General features: G+C 37.5%; 1 long non-coding RNA gene across 1 annotated transcript in view; it reads right to left on the bottom strand.

Annotated features, from left to right (window-relative positions):
• Positions 1-11,598: 11,598 nt before the first annotated feature.
• LOC129152051 (uncharacterized) overlaps positions 11,599-23,927 on the bottom strand; it is a 96,695-nt gene continuing 84,366 nt past the window's right edge. The window contains exons 2-3 of the long non-coding RNA XR_008558785.1: positions 15,887-15,939; positions 11,599-11,666 (exon numbers count right to left, since the gene is read on the bottom strand). This is a non-coding gene — a long non-coding RNA (uncharacterized LOC129152051). The remainder of the gene's footprint in view (positions 11,667-15,886; positions 15,940-23,927) is intronic.

A 23,927-nucleotide genomic window follows, 5' to 3' on the forward strand; every position in this document is an offset into this window, starting at 1 on the left:
CACAGAATCAGGATCAGATCTCGGCCCATCCTCTGCGCCCCCACCCGGTCCCTCCCGCCGCAGCCCCAGGTCCCCTGTCTGCTGGCAGCTGCTGCTCACACCTGCTGACAGCGCTGAGCAATGGGGGCCAGTGCCGGGTGCCGGCAGCGGGTGCGAGGGTGGCCAGCACCAGCAGCACGTGGGAGCGCTGGGTGGATCCACAGAGCGCGGGAGCAAAGAATTTTCAGTAACCACCAGAGTCTCACCCCGATGACAGTGACCGGCGCCCGCCTTGGTGTGGCGCCCCCACTCACCTGCTCCACCATCCCACCGCGGCCAATGCCCTCCATGTTCCGTACACGTCCCCTGGTGGTCAGCGCATGTCATAGCTACCAGCTGTCAGTTGTTCGGTTGTTCCCCCGTTTGGTCTATTTGCATATTAGCCTTTTATTATATAGGATTATAGTTCTTCTCAAAGTCTCATATCTTTGCATATGTGCACATTATATTTTCAGGTAATACTTTCACATTAATATTTTCTCCATGTACAGTTGACTACATTAAATTGTTTTGAGAAATTACTTTAACTGTCACTGGAATATTCAATAATTTATCTCTTTCCATCCACAAACACTCATATACTAGCTATTTAAGTATTCTAATGAATATGTTTCTCTGTTTAACTGCAAGAAAGACATGTTTTCCCCATTTAATTAATCAGGAGCTCCATTTCAAGGGGCTGAATTGTAACATCACGAGGCTTTAATAAATTATAAATCTTTCAATGGTTAAAGGCAACACTTCCTAGGCTTAATATAATGGAATTGGGCTAATTCACTCAGAGCTCCACGTGCTAGGACTGAGATATGCTTGCCTCCAGGCAAGGGGCATGAATTACTCAAGACATTTCTTACAGAGAAAGTACAAGGTAGAATTAGAAATCTCTTTCCAAGTTTCTATTCCTACATAATGTTTTTGCTCACTAATATAAATTGTTACATAGGAATAAATATTGGAATTGACTTCTCGGATGATAAAAAATATACACTGAAGCAATAGAGGAGTCAATGCCATTGACTAAGTTAATTACGTTCTGGGAGATGGATATTTGGTTAATTTATTTTCTTTAAAAATTCCATTTTTCCCTTTCACTGAAATAGGGTAAGTCAGCACTGAACCTGGAGTACAGGCCATCGCAAAGTTGTAGTATGATGCCATAAAAATTCACTTGATTTGGGAGTTTAAATCTTCCTCACAATCTTTGAAGCAACTGGGACTTTTATGTTATAATCAACTCCCATATAATCTAATTGGAATGCTTAGCTCTCAAAACATTAACTGCTACAAAGACTATTTGGATGGATAATTTAATATTCATATTTCTAACTAGTCACATGGAAACTTGAAAAGAATAACCTGAATCAATTGACATAGCTCTATTTCTATTTTTAATATTTTATTTTTAAAAATAAATTCAATGAATTTATTGGGGTGACACTGGTTATCAAAATTATACAGGTTTCAGATGCACAATTTCATAACACATCATCTGTGAATTGTATTGTGTGTTCACCACCCCAAGTAAAGTCTCCTTCCATCACCATTTACTCATCCTATACACTCCTCCACCTACTCCCCACTCCACCATCACCATACTGCTGTCCATGTCCATGAGGTTTTTCTCTTTTTTGCTCCATCCCTTCACCCCATCCACCCAGCCCCTCAACCTCCTCACTCCCTGACAGTTGCCAGCCTGCTCTTTATGAGTCTCTCTCTCTTTTTCTTGTTAGTTTATTTTGTTCATTAGATTTCACATATGAGTGAAATCATATAATATTTGTCTTTCTCTGACTGGCTTATGTCACTTAGCATAATGCTCTCCAGGTCCATCCATGCTGCTGCAAAGGGTAAGATCTTCTTCTATTTTATGTCTCAGAAGTATTCCATTGTGTAAATGCACCACAATTTTTGTATCTACTGGTCTACTGATGGACACCTGGGCTGCTTCCAAATCTTGGCTATCCTATCTAATAAAAGAGTAATATGCAAATTGACCATACCTCCACTACACCCACAAGCCACGCCCACCAGCCAATCAGGAGCGAGTATGCAAATTAACCCAACCAAGATGGCTGCGGCCATGGAGAGAGCAGGAGGCTTGGGTTTCCCCGGCAATGGAGGAAGCCAACCTTTCCGCCTGCCCTGGCCTGCCTTGGCCTCCACTTAAGGCTACAAAGTTTCAATTGTAGAAGATAAATAAATCCCAACAAAAATGGCAGCAGACACGGAGCTGGAGAGAGCAGAAGGCTTGAGTTGCCACTGGCGATGGAGGAAGCCAAGTTTCCGCAGCCCGGGCCTGCCTTGGCCTCCTCTTAAGGCTACAAAGTTTCAATTATAGAAGATAAATAAATCCCAACAAAAATGGCTGCAGCCACGGAGCAAGCAGGAGGCTTGGCTCTGCTCAAGGCTACAAATTTAAATTATAGAAGATAAATAAATCCCAGATACCAGGGCCTCTGCTTGGGTCGCCAGGGGTGTGTGGCCGGCCTGCAAACCACCACAGGCCCCTTGCACAGGCCACCCCATGCCCCAAGGGAACCCCCATCCTGATCCGGGACACCCTTCAGGGCAAACCAGCCGGCCCCCACTTGTGCACCAGGCCTCTATCCTATCTAATCCTATCTAATCAAAGAATAATATGCAAATTGACCATCACTCCAACACACAAGATGGCCGTCCCCATGTGGTCCAAGATGACTGCCCCCATCTGGACACAAGATGGCCGCCACAAGATGGCCAGCAGGGGAGGGCAGTTGGGAGGGGCCAGGTCTGCAAGGGAGGGCAGTTGTGGGTGATTTGGCCAGCAGGGGAGAACAGTTGGGAGGGACCAGGCCTCCAAGGGAGGGCAGTTGGGGGCGAACAAGCCTGCAGGGAAGGGCAGTTGTGGGGGGACCCAGGCCTGCAAGGGAGGGCAGTTGAGGGGGGGCAGACCTGCAGGGGAGAGCAGTTAGGGGTGACCAGGCCTGCAAGGGAGGGCAGTTAGGGGTGACCAGGCCTGCAAGGGAGGGCAGTTAGGGGCAAATAGGATGGCAGGGGAGCAGTTAGGCATCAATCAGGCTGGCAGGGGAGTGGTTAAGGGGGTGATCAGGCTGGCAGGCAGAAGTGGTTAGGGGCAATCAGGAAGGCAGGCAGGTGAGAAGTTGGGAGCCAGCAGTCCTGGATTGTGAGAGGGATGTCCGACTGCCTGTTTAGGCCCAATCCTATCTAGATCGGGCTTAAACGGGCAGTTGGACATCCCTCAAGGGGTCCCAGATTGGAGAGCATGCAGGCTGGGCTGAGGGACACTCCCCCGCTCCCTCCCCGCCCCATGCATGAATTTCGTGCACCGGGCGTCTAGTTGTAAATAAGACTGCAATGAAGATAGGGCTGCATATCTTCTTTTGAATTAGTGTATCAGGTTTCTTCAGATAAACTCCCAGAAGTGGAACTGCTGAGTCATAAAGCAGTTCTATTTTTAAATTTTTGAGTTAACTCCATGCTGTTTTCCACAGTGGCTGCACCACTCTGCACTCCCATCCAACAGTGCACAAGGGTTCCCTTTTCTCCACATCCTCACCAACACTTGTTTATGTATCAATGATAATCATTCTCACAGGTGTGAGGTGATATCTCATTGTATTTTTAACTTGCATTTCTCTGATGACTAGTGAATTTGAAGATATTTTCATGTCTACTGGCCATGTGTATGTCCTCTTTGGAAAAATGTCTATTCAAGTCCTTTGCCCATTTTTAAACTAGATTGTTTGCATTTTTTGGTGTTGTGTTTTAAAAGTCACATAAATTTTGGACATTAACTTTTTATCAGATGTATCATTGGCAGATATGTTCTCCCATTCAGTGGGTTTTCTTTTCATTTTGTTGATGGTTTCCTTTGCTGTGAAAAAACTTTTTAGTTGATGAAGTCTGTATTTTGTTTGTTTTGTTTTTGTGTTTGTTCGTGCTTCTACTACATTTAATCATGACGAGGTTGTTTACTTTGCAGGGGGAGAGAGGTAGAGTATGTGCATTCATGGGCTTGAGGATATTTATTCATTCAGTAGAAAACATTTTCAGTGAAGCCAAATTGTATGGTGAATAAAAGGCATTAAAGGTGACATCACCTAGTTCAAATCAGCTATGCCACATGTGACCTAAGTTATGTCCCTTCCAGTTCTCTGGGTTTTTCTCACAAGCAAAACATGGGTCCAGGGCTATATATGTAAGAGCTGTTCTTACTCTGATTTTAAGCAACAAAACAAAAGAACAGTGATAGGATGACAGATTATCATGTTGTGATTTTTTAAACTATGGAGCTTAAATTCCATGTAGCACAAATTAACCTTTAAATGAGAGTTTTGCTTTCCTTTTTTTTTTTTAAACAAGAGGGCTTTATCTTGGGGAAAAAATCCAATTATCACCTATTTGTTTTCAATGGAAGGAAAACTGTCTTAGCATCTCTTGAGAGGAAAGGAGAGTTAGTAGAAGTAATATGGTTCGGCATCTCATAATAAACAAGTGAACAAACACAATAGTTGTGGAGAGAAATTTAGCAGCATTGTTTAAAATGATATTTCTAAATATCAAAATTTAAATTAAATATAAAGGGAATTGAAAGCTGTTTCCCCAGACATGGAGATATAGAGTTAGGCATTTTACATATGGGATTTCAGTGAATTCTCACATCACAAGTTAATAGGTATTATTATCTTCATTTTACAAATTCAACCATTAAGTATTATTATGTGTAGGAAACTTAATTTCTTTTTGACAGAATTAGGATTAAAATCCAAGATTTGTCCATGTTCAAAACCCCTTCTTTGGAACTATTTTCATGGGAAACCCTGAGGGTTGCAGTTGAGTAAATAAAAATCTCACTTTAAATATCATTGAGACCAATTTTGACTTTCAGTCCAAATAGAACTACTCTTAAATAAATTGCATGTGCTACATCCTATCTATTAAAGAGTCAATATGCTAATTGACCCTCATGCCATCACAAAGATGGCAGCACCCACAGCCAATAAGGAGGGAATATGCTAATTGACTGCCCAGCCCTCAAAAATGGCGGCGCCCAGTCCCCTCAGCCCTGCCAGGGCGGCAGGCATGCAGCAAGGCCGGACCCACCCCCAGGTGGGCCCAGCTGCTCCGTGCACCTGCCTCCGGAGTTCCCCAATCCTCTCAATGCCCCCAGGGCTGGCCCAAGGCACAGGCAAGCCTTGGATGGTGGCTGCCCAGCCACCCAGGGCCGCCTGAGGCTGAGGTAACCAGGGCTGAGGTGTGATGGGGCATTGCCTTCCCCTGATCGCCGGTTCGCTTCCTGCCCTGAGGGCTCCCGGACTTGAGAGGGGGCAGGCCGACCCTCCCTCTAGTACATGAATTTTCATGCACCGGGCCTCTAATAAATTATAATGGCCATATTTTGCTTTCTAAATGGGTAGGCATGCTAGTGATGGTGGGAAGTGAGAGCGAGGATTACCATTGAGGAATTAAGAAAACGATTTAAGAACCCTTAGAATGTAAGTGCAAATCCTTCCTGTGCCAGGAAGGAGAGCATCACCCTGTCATGTTAACATATGAAATGTCAAGGCAACTGATGAACAGTCTGTTTTAGCCAATGTGAATCTCTGAAAATTAACCAAACAATTAGGAATGGTTGAGAATATGATCCATATGTAATATGGATTCAAATCTCAGACCTCTGTTGAGTTGAACTAAAGTGACAAAGCTATTCAATCACTAATTGAGGGTATTTCAAGGAGAACTTTTTAAATTGACCTGGAATTTGATTGCTATGTAGGTATAGTTCATAGCATATCATCCAAATACAACCTTTGTTTCATGCGTGCTTTTTATATCACGACTTGTATTTTATATAAGCAATGTAAATTACATAATTATCTTTCACAACATTACTGCCAGATACTATATAAATATCTATAATAATAAAAGCATAATATGCTAATTAGACCAGACGACCTTCCGGACGAAGCCGGGGCTGCGAGGGCTGAGGCAGCCGCCATGGCTGTGGGGGCCGAGCCCCTTGCACAAATTTCGTGAATTGGGCCTCTAGTATAAAAATAATTGTATAATAATTTAGCTGAAATTAAAAGTCATATGCCTTTGATTAAACTACACATATATCAGATTGCTCAATGATAGCATATAAAATGTTTCTGATACTCACATTAGAATTATGAGCAGGAATCTAGGTTTATTTGCTGGCATTTCCACCTTTGTATATGTACACATTTAAGGACTGTAAAAAAGAAACCACAAATTAGTGATATGCAAGTAGGACATATTTTCATTGTAAATTACTACTGCAACAACAACAAAAAAGTTTATGCCACATTTCTGTTACTAATATGAATGCTAAAAGAGTTGAAAATTTATATTAAGAAGCTCTCTCACCAAGATTGTGAAACAATAGATTCTAATAGCTTTGAAGGCGCTATTTGTAGTGAATTATGTAAAAAAAAAAAATATATGCATTCTAAAATGTCCCTAAACATGTATTTATGTAATTGGAGCTCTTATAGTTTATTATATCAATTGCCCATATACTAAAAAAGAAAGAATCAACAGCTTAAAACACTCATTCGAGAGCCTGGCAGTTACATGCAAGCAACCCAATCTTGAGTTAGTTAAGAAAAACATTTCAGATGTTCTTGTGAGGTTCTCTGTAACATCCCTAAACACAGTTTCTCTTTGGGAGTAAAAATATACTGTATACTTGTGATGATTATCAAATAAGAATTACATGGTTGTCATAGAAACCAAATCATATCTCGTAAATTATGTCAAGCTGCTTTGGAATAAAAAGAGATGAATGTCGAGGGTAAATATCCGAGCTTTGATAAACACTAGAATGGCTCTCTGATTTCATTTAATTGGCATCTATGTATGAAGACACAAAGGAGGCATTATTCTCTATGCTGTAGGAAAGATTGGATAGCCTTTGCCCTCAAGTGATGTTTTCACTATTGTTGTTCTTGTTCTTGTTGTTTAGTATATTTGTTCTGGATTGGGGAAAAGGAATTTCATCCGAGAAATCTTAATTAACTATACAGAGCAAAAGCATAATGTAATGCTACCTCAGTTGCCAAATGAATGGTAAACCATACCTGCTACCACTTCAGAGAATGTGTAAATAAACCTCTAAGAGTTAAATTGATTGTTAGTTTTCACTCAATGTCAGTTTCCAGAGGCTTTTGATGCAATGGGAGTTTTCAACTGCAGAGACAGAGAACAAAGATAACACTAGTTCAGGAGTACATTTACAAACTACTCTGAATGATAACAAATCCCACTTGGCTGAAGATGATAATGATGTGATAAATACTGTCTCTTCTCTAGAGAGAGAATTTAGTAGAAACAACTTAGCAGTTCTTTCAACAAGCACATTGAAAATGTATTCTTTTCCTTCCTGTCAGGAATGGCAGCGTGCACAAGGAAATCTGAGACTATGTTCCTCACTTTGCTAGTGTAGAAATGTAACTGCACAGGAAATTTATTATTTTTTTAATCTGCCCTTTTATTTTGATTGTTTTTCCCTTTAGCTCAAACTGGCTAACACCCTGACCCACCCACCTTTCTCGCCTTTGCTTGATCATTAAGCCTTCAGGACAATAAAGTCTGATCAGTATCAGTGCAGTCTTAGAAACAAAGTCTCAGGTCTGTTGACCACAGAGACAGAGTTTTAGTCAAACTGGAGATAATATCTAGGCCTCATTTGTAGTATTTCATCTCTAGAATGACCTCACCAACCACATCCTGGGAAACCAGACAAAGTGATGCCATGATTGACTTCAATCAGGATCAGATGCAATAATCAACTACCCTCTCCCCTACTGCAGACCAATCAGTAGAGACCACACCCTGACCATGACCCTACTCCCTTCGTCACCATGATTAATGATTTTTCTCCTATATAACCCATCCTCTGGAAGCCATCACGGAGCTAGGTCTTCGGGCACCACTCTTTAATAAATCCTTTCTTCTTGGCTGCAAACTCCTCTTCCTGTCTTATTGGGCTTTGATGCACACAGGCAAATGGACCCCTTCAGTCCGGATTCAGAAATAACCAATATAGCCTGGGTAACTTCAATTACTACATGTAATATTCTTATGCATTTTCATCCCATTTGATTTTCAGACACTGAAGTTCCCCCTAATGCAATATAAAAAGGTTTAAATGCATATTTCCCAGCTATGAATTGATTAAAACAAAACAGCAACAACACTAAACACATGCTCTATGCTAATAACAACATGATGATCAGTACTTTCCCAAGACCATATTTTTGGCTTTTATTAATTTCCTTACCTAGCCCGGTGACTCAACACACATCATTAGCAAATAGGCATAAAATTAAAATTATGTACAAATATTGGTTATTCAGTACTGAGAAAGGAAGGTTTCAATAGGGGAAATAGGTCACGTACCACCAGTCAATCAATTATGTAAAGAAAAAAATACAAACAATGTACATAATATTAGTAAACTGTGGGAGCTAAAATATATTAATACTTTTCCTCCCACCTCCCACCTCCCACCTCCCCTGGCTGGGGAACACTAATGGTAAGAAAATCCCTGCTAGGTGACTCAGAAACAATGGGACACAGGGTATCTAGCTAACAGCCACACGCCTGACACCCTCTTTTTTACCCTACTTCATTCAAATGAAGCTAAGGTGGCATCCTAAGAGCTCCTTCCTGAAGCAGGTTTCTCTGTCTAAATCTCTTGGACAGGAAAGGGTGGCAAGGTCAAAGGTCCTTTCTGAATCTTTTGTTTCTTCATAAACAACTTAAAATCAATATCCCCAAAATCAGCTTTCAGATTGCAGAATTTTGGTCCCTTCAATACGGTTAGTTGACAGTTTGCCTTGACGAATATTAAAATTCTTGTAGAATTTACTTTGGTAACAGTTTTTACATTTTTATATTCTTGAATTAAAAAAAATAATAATAACCTTGGTAAATACAAGTGTGTAGTAAGTGTTAATGATGTGCCAGTCACCAAGCTATTTCATATGAAATAACTCTTCTACTATCAAAATACTAGGAGGAAACTAGAGGAGCTCATAGATGTTAAGCAACCTTACACACAGCTGGGAAGTAGGAACAGATAATTTGATTTGATTTTTAAAATGTCATTAACCTAATGTAGTACTATGCTTATGGATGTTGGTTCACTCTACCAAGAATTCCATTCTATTTCCATGTCTGCTTATAAAGGTCTTATCTATAGTTCAAGGGCGTTCAAACTACAGTTCCCGGGAAGCCTTTCACTAGCAAGTGTCTCCACCACTCCAAACTTCTGCAGTATGAACATACACTTTTATTGAGCATTTCTGACACACTACCTTGTTATTAAATCATACAAATATTAATTTATGCTAACTGGATTGTGAGTGCTGAGAGGTCAAGAATTATGATTCTGTTATACTGAATCCTGCACAAGCCCCCCTAAAATGAGCATTTGCTGCATTTATGCTGCACTCCTACCTCCATAAATATGGTCTGCTCTCCTTAGAGTTTAATAAAATTCAAATTGCACCTTCATGACAACTTGTCAAGCAATAAAAATCCATGCACTATAGAAACATAAAATGGTTTTACTCTAATAAAACAGTTAAATGGAAAACAATTAATATTAGCTACTATAATGATAATGTCAATTAAGCACCATGCTCCTATAAAACAGATTCACAAATTGAAAGAAATATTTACTTTGATTGTTTCCCCGGTATTCTATCACTCAGAAAAAAGATAGCAACCTTGTATGATATTTACGGCAAAATAAAAGAATTCAGATAATGGCTTTGTGGTTTTTTGTTTGTTTGTTTTGTATTCATGTCCCATTAATTGAAAAATCACTGAAAGGGGAAAAACATAAGCATGAGCAGGAAAGATTCTGAAAGTGCCCAGAATGTAAACTATCCATTTCCAAGTAATTATATAAAGGTTATTTATGGGAAGAGGTATCATTGAGAAAGAGGGATTGGAGTCTCATGAAACCTGTAACTAAATACTTAATGTATTTCTTTCTTGTGTTTATGTAGATGTCATCTACTTTTGAAAATAGCGATTTAGTAAATTCCACTTTATTTCTGATAAAGACTAGAAAGAAACCAGAAATAATAGAAATGTCCTCAAATACCTAAATTACACATTTTCTGAAAGAGCAAATGGTATTTGTTACTTGTGAAATTGCTTCTGACATTTGTAGTAAGTCTTGCTGTTCAGGTTGTTTTTATTAAAGCATTTGCACTTTCTTTATAAAACAAAATTTAATGCACCAGAAAACTGTTTATACCATTATCTCTTTAAAGCTTAAGGAGATAGAATGTCCATGTCACAGGCCTCTTTCATCTCTTCCTTTTATGACTAATGCAAAGAAAGGGCATATGTTGGGGGCCCAAAACCAAAGAGAAAAATGCCATTTTGTTGTCGTTGATGGTGATGATGATGATTTTAAAAATGGCAAATGAGTGCACTGAGATATTTGCATCATTTAAAATATTCTAGCCAGAGCATTCTCATGTAACCTTTTACTATTTCAAATACCAAGAGGAACATGTCAATTCAAAAATATATGCATGGCTCACAACAGACACTAAATGCAGAAACAAGTGTCTTTCCTGTCTGAAGGGCTGACTCTCAATAACTGGCATATGGCAAGCTCATCTCTGAAGTTGGTAACCTGAAGCAGGTGAAGCAGATCCCCAGGGTGCAACCAAACAATTACAGCTACATCACCTGCTTGTAATTAAACTATTGTCCCTAGTGTATTTCCTTGCTTATCATACTACTAAATGAGTTTAAAGCTTATTTTATTTACCTTCCAAGGTTACGTTTGACCCCCGGAAAGTTATTTTCAACATAGTTTAAGAAAGCAACAAAGAATTCTAGGAATAATATAGTGTGTGAGTGTAAAAGGTAAGACTTTCTCTTGATATTATATGGCCAGTTTTCTTCAAATTTCCCATGAAATTGTCTATGACAATGAATATTTAGTAGAAATAATCTGGTGAAGTTCTGAGTAATGAATTTACGGTATGAGTTAATTCCTCGTATGGAATCACCATGTAGCGAGTATTCGTTTTTATCTACTATCTATCTTTCATATAAAGGGAGTTTTATATGTGTTTATCCCAATGATAGGTCAAAATTTGAAATAATTTAAAAGTTGAGACAAGATCTACTGGTTGAAAGAAAATGGCCTGAGAAAGCCTCAGCTAATTGCACTGAGAACTTGTAAACCCAGAATGGCAAAGAGATCTGCTTACCAGAGAGCGGCCTCTTAGAAGATGGGTGGAAGAAGCTGGATGAAGTGATTGTTTGGATGCACAATATTGTATAAACTTTGAAGAAAAATAAAAGTTCTGACAAGGTGATATTTGTTAAGTGCTTATTATGTACAAGTGTTTGATATTTCCCTTAAAGAGCTGCTAAGTCCAGCCCTAACTGGTTTGGCTCAGTGTATAGAGCGTCGGCCTGCAGACTCAAGGGTCCCCGGGTTCGATTCCGGTCAAGGGCATGTACCTTGGTTGCGGCACATCCTCAGGAGGGGGTGTGCAGGAGGCAGCTGCTCGATGTTTCTCTCTCATCGATGTTTCAAACTCTCTATCACTCTTCCTTCCTCTCTGTAAGAAAATCAATAAAATATATTTTTTTAAAAAGAGCTGCTAAGTCTGATGTGAAAGAAAAATAATATTATCATATCATGGTGAATGCAATAACTGAGGTGGGCTTCCAGGGCAATGGAGGCACCAGACAGACACGAGGGGGAGCCCAGGGAAAACCTGATTTTTGGTGGTGTTTTATTTCCGATCTGAATTTCTCGAAGGATGGGTTCCTGTGGTGCCTCATTTAACAAGTAGAGACAAATATTGTCTTACTTATCATTTCAAGGAATCCATCAATGTTTGAAAAGACTGTAAACCAGGTGGGGAAAAACTTCTGTAGAATATAAAAATCAAATATTCCGTCTTAACTAATTACTTTCCAAAATCTTTATGTCTTCTCTACACCTGCCTCTGTCACACAGACAACATATTTCAACCTTAAGCAAAAATCCGGGAACAGTTGCTAATGTGCTTAGGCTCAAAGGAGATGGGCATCTGGCTCTCGTTTGGGCCCATTTGGCTTCATTTATTGCAGCCATTTAAATTTCACTTCCCTTTTACAGGGGCCCCAATTTAAAACACATGCCATGCCCTTCTTGGGTATTTTCTCTTCTATATGTTTGAATTGTTGTTTAAATGGCATGATTCATACGACTATATTTTGCTCACATATATCAGTAACCATTTTGTTGCATAAATTTCTTTTGCAATTACTGATTTAAAATTATAAATCTCAAATAACTAGATAGGTTGTTTTGTTTTGTTTTTTCCTAGAAAAGATTCCAGGGTAGCTGAAAGGAAAAATTCAACATTAAAAAAATACTATATAGATTTTATTAGCCCCAAAAATGGAATTAGATAATGGGTAAAAATGTATACAGGTTGCAATTCTTTTTATTATTATTATTTATATTATTAGTTTAGTATAAAATTGGTTAAACACATTCAACCCAAGTTTCCTCCAACCTAGGCCCATCCCCATATTCATATACATCAGCCCACTATCTGTGAAGGGTTTTGTTTGTTTTCTCTGGAAATGGTAATGTCATTATCACATTTATAATCTTGGAGTGGGGGGGGGGGTAAATGAGTTTTATATTTTTTCTTTTTATGGTTCTCCCTTATGTTATCGTTTTGCAACCTGTGGGGGGAAAATATTTCTAAATCATCTGAGGATATTTGTCAGAATACACATGCCTACTCCTCCCACCTTTGGAGTTCTTCTGCCCAATATATATTTATATACTTTCTAAGAGGAAAATAACTATGCATTAAAATAATACATATTTTGATTCTAAAACTGATCCTTTTACTTGATAACTACATCCTTTTTTTCAGAACCCCTTAAACTCATCCTTGATGCTGTATTATATATGCTAAACCAGGTGTCCTATATGTTTTCCTCTCACCGTCTTGTTTTTTAAACATCAGCATGTTTAGCCCTTTGTTTTAATCCCTCTTTGATAGTGATAATTGGTGGTCATCAGTTTTAATCAGATAGAAGAATCCCTCCTAAGAGCTGTTAAATCTCACTGCCAGTAAACCTACTATAAAACACTCTCTAAGGAAGGTGGATGCCTACTCTTTGTGCAAAGCACAACGGAGAATGTAAAGAAGCTTAAGTCAGGGAACCACCACTTGAAAGGCCTGAGCAGTTTACTTATGAAGATTTAAGAGTAAAAGATATTCATTCCATTAAGTACAAGTGGAATCTAAGAAAACAGGAAGAGTCACTGAACAATTCTCTCAGGACAGTTAAGATAGACTTTCACGCAATGAGTAGGCCTTCTGAAATAACACAATTTAACTAAAGGCACAGAGGATAGAAAGAGACACCTTTAGAAAAAGGTTACATTTGCAGTATATTTGACTAGGTGAGAACATTGTAGTAGAAATATTTGGCCAGGTAATTTGGGATTGGATGATAGGATAGATCAATAGTGTCAAAAGCAGGATTCAGGATAAGCCAGAAAATAGAAACACCATGACTTTTCCCATTTTTCTCACTTTATTATTATTTCCATTCATTATTGCCAAATCACTTTGCCTTCACTTGCAAAATTCCTAATCTTGCGAGGAAAAAACCCAAAAAGAAGAAGAATATAAAGATCACACAAAACCCTACCAGCCACGCAAAAAGTACTTCTTATTCTGAGAAATAACTTGTATGGCATATTTATGATATAGGGTTCAAAAAATAATGTTTCTGTAGTCTTGTAGTGGCTATACATTTATCAAACTAACTGTAAAATTCAGGAATTTTCTTTTTTAGTAATGATGACTTAAAACTCCAGACAGCTCTCATCGGCTCAAGAGTGAGCTGATTGCCTGGGTGGCCACCTTTTGGTAAGTTATTGATAAGTAGATGCAGACAGTAATCCTTCAGCCAGCTTTCTGACATTAGTCTGGAAAGAACCTCTAATTCACCTCCCTGTTACAACAGCAACAGTGCCTTTTGGGATATATTTGCATATGACTCAGTTGATGGGATTGGAGAGGTACAGGAGCATGCCCACTGCAGGGTGTGAGAGGTTTACAAGAGATTTCACTTTATCCTTACAGGTGACATGTCTGGAAAAGGTTCACGGTCAGAAAAAAAAACTAGAAGCATCTGTTTTGTACCTATCTTGTGGCTGGAGAAGCTCAGATGACAAGACTGTCAACTTGTCAGTTTTACGAGTACAAAAGAAATTTCAACTAAGAGTCAAGCTGAAAATGTCATCTTTTTGTAAAAGCACCTCTTAGACTTGATTTGCAAAATGAATGTTGTGGGTTTTTTTTTTGCACTCTTGCCAAAACGCAATTACATGCACAGTTGCACAGGCAAATCTGTGGGAATATTTTCATAAGAGTAATTTACAGTAAACAACAAGTGCAAATAGAAATTGAGAAGGTTTGCCTCCACACAGCGATGTGACTAATAGAACAGCAAATGGTATGATAGGGGATTTAGAGAAGACAGAAAAGTGTTCACCAGCAGTCACTGCCAATCAGTGTTTTTGTGGCATCAACATATTTGGTTAAACCGATTCATTAACCTAAGTGGGGTTCCCATATGATTTTTAAGTTGGTGTACAGAGCACCTTCAAGATACAAGGAAAAATCGAAAAGGAGAGAAGATATATTTACCAAAATATAAGCTGGATTAATGATTATAAATAGGGCTTACAGCTTCTACCTTCAAACGTGTTTCTCTAAACAGAGTCCATGTCCAGCAAGATTTCTAAGGGCTCTCATGTACACAACTCACTGTCTCCTAACAAAGTTTACCTTAAGGGATCTCTGGCAATGGTTCACTGGTTCAGTAAGTATTCTCTAGAAGAATGCAGAAAAAAAAACAACACACACATGAGCACTTGACATCCATTTTCCTCTCATTTAGTTTTCTGGAAAAATGAGCATGAGTAGCCTTTTACAGCTGATAGTCCTTCTCAATGGGATACACATTTCAGAGTTTATTCAGCGATAATTATATTGGGTGTGGTTGCCATCTATATTGTGGTGACAGGTGACAAAGAAAATGTTCTAACAAAACTAATTGGAAAGTCTGTGGATTCCAGCCCATACATCCTGGAATAATGCAAAAACAAAACAAAACAAAGCAAACTAACATAAATTAATGTAAATGAAAGGAAATAAATAAGTCCAGGATTGATTACGCATACCTAGGGGAATTCCTCAGGCTTATTACAATTATGCACATGTAAAAATGTTAAACATGTCATTATAAAAGGTGGACTTTATATCTTTATGACTGTGACCATTAAGTATGCCTTAGTTCTTAAGCATTATAGTTTCTCACTACCACATTTCTAGCTCTTTCAGCCTCAGTGTTAAAAATATAAATCTTCTAAAGATAAGTCTAAAGATATATGTTAAAAATGTGGGTGGGGAATGGATAATGGGTTAAAAAACAACAAGTAGGTTTTTCTTCTGCAGTGTTTCTTAAAACATTTAATATAAAATGCACTGTAAATACTGCCAAAGAAATATTGTACCACACGAGGTTAAACAGGCAAGGGAGACTTTATTCAAGAGTGTTAGGGGAGAGACGGAATTGGAGTCTAAGTACGAGTTTTTAAACACTGGGGTGAGCTGGTGGGAAAGTACTAGCTAACTTTAGCGGGGAGGCTGGTAAATGTAATGAGGTCTTTGTCTGTATTCCAGTGGTACTGTGCTTATCTAAATTAGGCTTTTACTCTCCACAGAGACTGAGAACTACCTTTCTGGACAATTACCTTTTATAGGAATGGCTCCCAGGCTCACGAGAAAGACATTTCTCGGTAGCAACCTGAAAAGAGAGGGAGAGAAGATTTATATCTCCAAGGGGCAAAGAAAGAACTGATAATTGCACATTTTTAAAAGTAAATGCCCTAAGAAAAGGGAGAGGAGGAGCCTATAATCAGGAAGAAACCTGTCTAAAGTGAGTCAAAATGAGGATAAAATTAAGGCCGCCTCGGTCAATATTCAAGATGTGAGTGTAATACGTGTGTGTCTTTTTTCCAAATTATTTATCATAGAAATACACTTTTTAAGGAGCACCTTGCGGTATTATCTGAAGAAAAATTCTAAGAAACATTGTTCTCTGAGGTTTGTGTACAAGGCTGAGAAGTTCTGAGTAAGTGCAATGTAAGCTATTTAAGCTGTTAATTGCCAATCCACAGAGCATATTGCTCTTAGTAGGAATTGCTTAAAGGGGTAAATGGCACAATGAGTCCTTGAAGACTAGAAGGGGGAAACACATAAGGTAGATGAATTTCATAAAATCCGGTACTTATTTTTAGAATGCGAACACATCAATTAACTTTGATGTGAATGTGTACCATATGCATATGGCAGGAGAAATGCTTAGCATTGTTAGATGTCTGCATATATTTTTAGCTACATATGTGCTGTCAAAAGTAAGTGCTAGAGATATCGCATTCACATGCACAGATGCAACCTAGTCTTTATTCTTTCACATTCTTTATCTCTCTTCCCACTGTCTTATTTAAGATACAAATAGAGATTTTATCTTTAACATAATCTATTTAAATTAGTCACACACAGTGTCCAAGCATTATTCTGCTTATGATAAAATACTAGACAATTTTTAAAAAATACATATCTTTTTTTCCTTGATTTAGAAATATTTTTTATTGTTTAGACTCATTGCACAGTAAGACATAATAGAAGTCAGCAGTCCCTACCCACAGCCCTCCAACCCCTTATTCTCAGTCACTGAGAGAAACACATATATAACTATTTTAGGAGGTATCTGCCACTGTATTTATGTTACGTATTTGTAATGCAGTGTACTTATACTACTTTCCCATTATCTGTGGTTTCGCTTTCCATGGTTTCACTTATCCACAGCCTACTGCCTTACAAAAATATTACATGGAAAAACTAAAAAAATAAACAACTTATAAGTTTTAAATTGCACACTATTCTGAGTAGCATAATAAAATGTCACACTGTCCCGCTCTGTCCCACTCAAGACATGAATCATTCCCTCGTCCAGCAAACCACTCTGTGTATAAGCTACCTGCCCATTACTCACTTAGTAGTCATGTACGTTATCAGACCTACTGTCAAGGTATCACAATGCTTGTGTTCAAGTACTCCTTATTTTACTTAACAGAAGCCCCAAAGTCCACACGTACTGATGCTGACAATTTGGATATGCCAAAGAGGAGCTATAAAGTGATTAAGTGAAAAGGTGAGCACAGTACAATAAGATATTTTGAAAGAGACCACATCCACACAACTTTTATTACAGTATATTGTTAAATTTTTTCTATTTTATTATTAATAATATCTTACTGTGCCTAATTTATAAATTAAACTGTATCATAGTCATGTGTATAGGAAAAAGACATAGTATAGTATATATAGTGTTTAGTACAACCCATGGTTTCAGACATCCACAGTGGGTCTTGGAACATATTTCCTGTATGTAAAGAGGGACTACTATATTCATTTTCTTTCTTTTCTTTTTAAATATTTTTTTACATCTTTATTGACCCCCTTTTTCTCCCAGTAACCCCTTCTAGCCCACCTCCATCCAGCCACCTCAGGTCTTCACCACCCTATTGTCTCTGTCCATGGGTTATGCATATATGTATACAAGTTCTTTGCTTGATCTCTTCCAACCCATCCACCCTCCCCCACTTTCCCTCTGAGATTCAACAGTCTGTTCCATGCTTCTATGTCTTTGGTTCTATTTTGTTCATCAGTTTATATTTATTTTTCAATTACACGTTACCTATTGATTTTCTAATAAGTAAAATGAGGGTTTAGCACTCTTACCAATTCCTTCCATATTAAAGGCACATATGAGTTATTCTCCCAATCTATTTATATCAAAATTGTGGATAAATGAGCATTATTTTATTTTTATAAAATATATAATAACTCAGTATTATTTATAACTGAGATACATATCATACAATGATTACATTCCTTTCTCATACATCTCCTCACCCTCCATCCCAGTTTAATAATTGCTTCATTAGATGCTTACTTATCAATCTGTTTTTTTACAAATGAACTAAAAACAGAAAGGACTCTTAAGCACCTTATATGGTCAAACACTTCATATGATTTATCAGGAGTACAGTCACATGGAAACAGGTTTTGTTTTTTTAATTTAAATTCTTTATTGTTTAAAGTACTACATATGTCTCCTTTTCCCCCCATTGGCCTCTCCCTGGCCGCTCCCATCCCCCAGCACATGCCCTCACCCCCTACTGTCTGTGTCCATTGGTTATGCTCATATGCATGCATACAAGTCCCTTGGTTGATCTCTTACCCCCTCACCCCCCGCCTTCCCTCATAGGTTGGACAGTCTGTTTGATGCTTCTATGTCTCTGGTCTTATAGATCATATCATCCTCCTGCTTCAATCTGGACTACTGATTCTCTAAAACTGGAGAAGTTATATGAATATCTCTAAGGACAGTGATTTTCAACATTTTTCATCTCATGGCACACATAAATTAATTATTTAAATTCTGTGACACACCAAAAAATGTATTATATTTTTTGTCAATCTGATAAAAAGTAGGTATAATTTGATTCATTCACACCAGATGGCTATTATTGTGTTGGCTGTTGTCATTTTATTTGACAATCTAAAGGAAAAGAGGTCAGTGCCCCTAACTAGATATCTACTTGATTGTCTATGTCAGAAATAACACTCCAAAGAAGAATCAAATTCTATGCTATTTTTTGTTTAATATAAAAGAGGAAAACAATAGTTTGTCATACTATGAACATTAAAAATAATTCTTATGGCTGCATACCATGAAGAAAACATATTATGAAAACTCTACTTTTTTTAAAAAATATATTTTATTGATTTTTTACAGAGAGGAAGGGAGAGGGATAGAGAGCTAGAAACATTGATGAGAGAGAAACATCGACCAGCTGCCTCCTGCACACCTCCTACTGGGGATGTGCCCACAACCAAGGTACATGCCCTTGACCGGAATCAAACCTGGGACCTTTCAGTCCGAGGACCGACGCTCTATCCACTGAGCAAAACCGGTTTTGGCAAACTCTACTCTTTTAGATAATATTATATATGTCTCTTCTTAGCTACTATATCATTTACATGTCTCTTCAATCCCTCAAATTATTAATTTTTAGTATATAAAGGAAAAATTCAACTTACATTAATAAAAATACAATTAATGGCCAAACACTGTTAGAGTCATGTTTATCTTTGCCTGGAAAAAGATAATCTAAAGTGACATTTTGAACCAAAGAAATTTTGCAGCATATTTGCTATGGTTTCTTTTATTTGACCAAAACGTATGCCAGGAAAGATTATTATTAGGATTACTCTACACATTTATTTTAAGAACCTATGTAATACTGGATTGCATTGAATTCCACCAGGATCCAATATGTAGATAGATCCCAAGAAGAACATATGGATTAATTTGTGGTTTTGCCAAGTTTCTTCAAAATCAAAATTTTACAGTATTGAGAGCCAGTAAGGAGCTCTGCATCTAAAATATTAGGGTGATATTATATAACCCTTTTAATCATTTAAAGATATGTACTGCTATTTTTCCTTGGAGATGAATGTAAGATTTGGTCCATATAATCAAGGAGTTCACAATATAGTACCACAGAATTGTCAGGAGCTAAGAATTATCAGGAAATGTTTCATTGAAGAGGTAGGCTTGCCCTGAACATTAGTGCATAATTTCTGAGGGCACACAGCAAAGCTAGGAGAGTCCAGGGTCAGAGAAAACCATAAACTAAGGCATAAAAATGTGGAAGAACAAAATATTTTCAGAGAATTGTAAGTGATATGACTGAGGGTAAAGTGTGATGGGAATAACAGTGAGAAAAAAAGGTAGTAAGGCAGTGATTTTAAAATTTTGTTGGATATTGGATTCCACTAATGAACTGAGGAAAACTGTCTCAATCAGAAAAGACACACACTCTATTTCAGTAATAAGCTTATGTCAATATTATGTCCACCTAGGAAGTCAAGTTCGTATAGAATGTCTCATCATGTTATCCTATATGCTCTACAAGAGCATATATGTTTTATCCTATATGCTCTACAAGATATGAGTGATTTCAATGGGAGCAGATACACTAGGAAGCATGAGAGATTTAAATATGACCCAGGCCTTGTACAATGTTATCGTACATCCAGTCACAGAGGCACAAGCATTCACCGACATTATTTCCTAGGTTACTGCTTCCTGTGAGATCAGGAACTTGATGCAGCCTTGTTGCTATCTCTGCTATAGAGAACATTTGCCTTATTGGAATTCCTTGGCGGGGCTGTCTTCTGTTCTGACCACCCCTAATCTGTCCTCTGTGGGCTTTGGCCAAAGGGCACTGCTCTTTTCTTTATATTATTTCACCCCAAGTGTGAGCATAAACCCATTCCTTTTTTCTGAGCAGAGCCAATACTGTAATTTTAATCAGAGTTTAATAAAAGGGCAAGGAAAATAAATGGAAATTATAGCATAGAGAGTATTTATATAAAATTTAGGAAAAAATTATGAGAATACACATCCCTTAAAAAAAGAAATATTAAATCTAGATATTTTTATTCAAGCTTGCCAAACAAGATCAAAAGTGTAAGAGTCAAGGAGATGGAAAAGGGACAACTGACATGAATGCAAATCTTGAGGAACCGTTAAAAAGCAGAAAGAGTTTAGATACTAGAATAAGCTATAATTCCAACATTTATCAGTAGCCTGACAATGGGTGAATTAATAAACTTGGTCACTATGTTTATAAAATTGGTATAATAATATCTATCTCCCAGTCTTGTTGGGGTGTTTATTTGAATTATACTATCTCTATTTTCCTCAATCTGAGTAAAAAGTGGAAAATTATTCAGAGAAATGAAAGCAAGGCAGATAACACTGGTTAAAAATGTATGAAATTTACCAGGAATTGGAGAGGCTTATCTTCACTGACCAGCTGGGAACAGGGCCCAATGTTAAATTAGCCGAATATTTCAAAGAAAAACGCTGAAAACAGACTAAGAAACTTTTGCTTCATGGATAAGAAATCTCCTGATATCTATACCAATTATGCGATGGTGATAAAGAATAATGAAATTAAGGCCTAACTCGGGTGTGGCCTCTGGTGACTGGGAAATAATAGATATGGAGCCAGAGCAGTGAAGCATCAGGAGAAAAATGGAAGCAGGACAGGGAAGAGGACTGAATATCTCTATTTTATGGACAACAGATTCCCTCACAGAAATGAAGTTAACCCTGTCCGAAGCTGGTCCAGTGGCAGAGTCACAAATGGAGTTCAACTGAAAGTGGTTGGTGTTCACAAATTATGATGTGACTAGAAGTCCCTAATATTGGGTAACGTATAACTTTTGAAAATATATGCAAGGGTCCTGACTTCCTGAAGAATAACTGGGAAACAGTAGTCCCTCTTGTCAATATTGATTTGCTGCTAATTATTTGGGATCTTGAGGTACCCACTATTGTTTGGGTATATACTAGTATTAATGCCTATGGTTTAAGTTATTACTAAATACCCAAATAATGATTTTCTTTTTAATCCTCACCATTGATTTTTTTTTTTTTTTTGAGAGAGAGAGAGGAGAGAGAGAGAGAGTGGAAGAGAGAGGGAAAGTCAGAGAGAAACATCGATGTGAGAGAAACAAATCGATTGGTTGCCTCCTGCATGAGCCCTGACCAGGGCCTAGGCTGTGGAAGAGCCTGCACCAGAGGTACGTGCCCTTGACCGGAATTGACCCTGGGACCCTTTGGTCCATAGGCCGACACTCTATCCACGGAGCCAAACCAGCTAGGGCCCAAATAATGACTTTTACCCCTCTGCCAATTACTGATGACTTAAATTCTGTGGCTTCAAAGATTAATCTGGAGAAATTATTAAGATAAATCCTAAGAAACATCTCTTAGGTTTTTGGCAACGTATATTAAAGAGTAGGTCAGCTTCAAATAGGACTAATGATTATTCACAAGTTATATGAAAATATTAACACAAATGTTTTCAGATACACATAAATACAGTATCCTCATCATTGTTTATTAGCTAAGAATTTGAAAGACAGAAATCATTGATCAATGCCATTAATTCACTCATCTTCTGCAAAAGAAAGGAAGGAAATGGCTTACTATTATGGGATACCTGCAATACAAGCTGAGATATATGTGAGTGATTATAAGAGTTTGTTTTCATAAATGGGAATCTTAACTATGATTAATAGAATTCAACTTACAAAGGAAATGAAATATGGTTAAAATGACATATCAAAAAAAAAAAGCTTGCTCAAGTATTGAATGTGAAATATAGAGTTTCAAAAAAACTAAAGGATTTCTGCTTTGCCACATAATTGGTCTAAGCTCAGCAGTCTCCAAATTCCAAATTAAACAAATACTTTCTGCATGTTCACTGTAGCATTAAATTACATAATGCATTATAAATTACAGTTAAAAAGACAGTTTTCTTTTGAAAGTGTGATACAAGGCCAGCAAGGAAAGAGAGGCAATCAGCATCCTACTGTTTCCTCATTGCAGAAGAAATGTGTTTAAAACACTTAGCAAAGTATATGGATTTCACTGGCATCTAATGGCCCAACCACCAGCTATTTGACAGTATCACGTTTTTGGTTTTGTTTTTCTGGAGTTGCTAATGTATGTTAGTAACATGTCATCTTAATGTAACATGCCAGTATTATATATTCTCTTTTAGGTTTGTGTCTGGGAGTATTAATGCTGCACTATTCTTTTGTAGCTACACTTTCTGTGTACCATTCATTTGAGAGGAGTAGAACTCCAAGTAGAAATGAAGAACAAAGAACAAAAAGTAAGACATAATGACAAAAGTGGCAGATGCAAATTTAGCTATATCAATAATAGTATTAAATGTGAATGGATTAAACAATTCTATAAAAAACAGAGATAGATTGGATTAAAAGAACATACACAAACACACGGTCCAAATGTATTTTGTTTATAAGGACATGTTTGCTATTGAAAGATGCAAGTAAGTTAAAAATAAAAGGATGAATAAGGATATACCATACAAACACAACCATAAGGTGCAGTGGCTATGCTAATATCAGGCAAAATAAAATTGAAAAAAAATGTTACTAGATGTAAAAAGGACATATTACAGTAATAATAGGTTATTGCACCAGGGATGTTTAATGAATATAAACATTAAATAATATACTTATAAGCCTTGTAAACAATGAACAATTATAAAAAATAAACAATGATAAGCAAGCACCTACCAACAGTGTCCAAAAATACATGAAGCAAAAATTGACATAATCTAGGAGAGACCTATATAATTTAATAACAGCAGCTCAAGATTTTAATACACCACTTTTTTTATATGTTTTTACTGATTTTTTTTTTAGAAAGAGAGGGAAAAGGATGCCAAGATGGAAACATCAATGAGAAACATCAATCAGCTGCCTCCCGCACTCCCCTATAGGAGGATCCAGCTAGCAATTCCGGCATGTGCCCTGACCAGTAATCAAACCAGTGACATCTTGGTTCATGGGTCGATGCTCACCCACTGAACCACATCAGCCGGGCTTAATACAGCACTTTCAATAATGGATAAAACAACTACAAAGAAGGGAAATAGAATATCTGAACATCACTGTAGCAGACCTAACAGATATTTATGCAACACTCAACAAAGCAACAGCATAATATAAATTCTTCTCAAGTGTACATGAAATATTCTCCAGGATAGACTGTATGCTAGGTTAAAAAATAAAAAAGAAATAATCACATTTAAAGGATTAAAATCATATAAT

The sequence above is a fragment of the Eptesicus fuscus genome, chromosome 17, assembly GCF_027574615.1.
Source record: "Eptesicus fuscus isolate TK198812 chromosome 17, DD_ASM_mEF_20220401, whole genome shotgun sequence".
Classification (NCBI taxonomy): Eukaryota; Metazoa; Chordata; class Mammalia; order Chiroptera; family Vespertilionidae; genus Eptesicus; species Eptesicus fuscus.